The sequence below is a fragment of the Entamoeba nuttalli genome (assembly GCF_000257125.1).
Source record: "Entamoeba nuttalli P19 unplaced genomic scaffold asmbl_9355, whole genome shotgun sequence".
NCBI lineage: Eukaryota > Evosea > Mastigamoebida > Endamoebidae > Entamoeba > Entamoeba nuttalli.
In genome coordinates, this window is record NW_008579597.1 from 8,113 (window position 1) to 10,712 (window position 2,600).

Below are 2,600 nucleotides of genomic sequence, written 5' to 3' on the forward strand. Positions count from 1 at the left end.
CTTGATTTTATATCTTCGTTGTTTAGATTTGATGAATATTTTACATAAAATATTCAAATTAAACATAAATGTTTATCTATATTTATACATGATGTTTAACGTATACTTCAATTGACAATATTGTAATTAATTTGTAAATTATTGTTTTATTTTGAAATATTTTATTTAAGAAGAATGAAATGATAATGAATATATCATATTTATTTATTCTGATTGATTTTATAGATATTTTGAGAGAATGATTTATTAAATCAATACCTATGAAATATAACATGTCTTTTTGTCAATTTCTTTCTTAATTAATTTTATTTCTATTTTCATAAACTTCTCCTTCATTATTTTCATAATCTCATTCAACATATTCAATGTTATATATTTCATTATATAAACATATTATTTCAAATCATATTCTGAACATATTTTTATACATTTCTTTTCAACCATTATTATTCAAATGTTTTTGGAGTATTTTATTTCAATATGTATTTCAATATACAATAAAAATACAAAGAAATGAAATATCTCATATTTTGATAAATATCTCAGATTATTTTCTTCTTTATGAAGTATTTTAATTGTGAAATAATCAATTAACACAATGAATTGGCACCAAAATAAGAAGAGAATAATTTGAATTGTTATTTTGTCTCACACATTCACTAAACATCATTTTCATTGTTAATTCATCATATTGAAAGACAGTTTCAAAATTTATTTCTTTTACAATTATTTTTAATATGTTTCATTTCAACTTCTATGTTATTGATTGATGAATAAAAGAAATACAAAAATTTAAATAATGTATGAAAGAATAACACAAAATAAAGACATAATATATAAATATAAAATAAAAGTAAAAGATATGATAGAAAGAAGAAATAGAAATGTTCTAAGAATGAAGAAATTTAAAGAAAATAAAGAAATACTAAGAATATAGAGAAAAAAGAATAAAATCAGAGAAAAAACAAATAATTTGATTTATAGTTATAAACAAAATATTTAGAAGAAATATTATGAAAGGGTGATAAAGAAAAACTAAAGATAAAGAATAAAAATGATATTTACAATACAAATAAAATGAAAGATTTATCAATCAAAATGGATGAAGAGTTAATAACTCAAATTATCTTTTATTTGAACTTTTATTTCTTTTGTTCATTTAATAACCATAAAACTATCTTATTATTTATTTCTTTTGATATAAGTTAGAGTGTCTCTTTAATTTATTTTCCTTATATGACCAAATTAATTATTTTCTTATTTATTATAATAATTATTCAATATTTAATAAATTATATTCCTTTTCTAAGTTATATTTTAACAATTATTGATATGTATTATATCTCTCTTTATAATTGTATTTCATTTACTATTAAATATGTAACACTTTTTGATTTTAAATCAGTGCTATCATCTAATTTATTGTATTGTTATTTGAAAATTCAATAATATAAATATAATAAATTCTATTTAGTAATTTTGATACTATAAAAAGAATTTGATATTCATATATTGTCAATGTCTGTATTATCATTAATTATTTTCTATATAAATTCAATAACATAATATAAACACTAATTGTTCTATATTATAAATGATGAAAATAATATATATTATATATATTATTTCTTAGTATTTTTTTTTGACAATTGTTAAATAATTTCTATGCTTAAAATTTGTTATCACTATTAATAATCATTAATTACATAAATATGTTGTTGATAAGTGAATTATATCTACTAAGTAACATAGAGAAGAACTGAAATAATTAACAAATATTAAAGTATATCTAGCTAAATAATCAAATAAATAATGTCCAAACAGAGTAATGTTAAAAAGATGAAAAAAGGATAATAATTGTCTATGATGGTTGATACTTTTTAATAAACTCTTAAAATGCTTTATGTGTTATTATCAAAAAATAAAAATTACTTTATATTTTAGAAAATATAAAAGAATTTTAACAATAAATGAAAAGATAATGATATTAAATATATAACTAAGTAACAAAATAAATATACTGTTCTTAAAGCTTTTATTTGTAAGGTAATTTGTTATATAAATAATACAATATTATATTTAGGAATTATTCAAAACAATAAGTAGATCATTGTTTAAAAAAGAATCAAAAAACTGGAAGTTTCTAAGTTAGAAAGAAGTTATTTTAACTTAAACATAGATACATTTTATAAATTTATTTCTATACGAAAATGGGGGTTTAAAACTCTTTAAGAATAATAGTGTTAATAACTATTCAGCTAGTGTTTGGTGATAATTTATTTAACAAGAAGAGATGTATTGTTTAATTGTTTAAAACATTGTGTAAATAGTTAATTTCAGCAATAACCTTAAAGTTTTTAAATTTTTGTTAAGGCTTCAGTTTCTTTTCTTTCTTTTTATGAATGGAGTGAAAGAATGAAATACTTTTGGGACTTCTACTGAGAGTTTATTGTTTTCTATGATCTTTATGTTTGTTTCATGCAATTCATATAGTTTATATAATATCATTATAATAAAAGTATAATATTAATATAGTTTATGTGAGCTTAAAATGAAGAAAACTAGAAAATTATATTACCAGATTATTAACAATGTCTGAT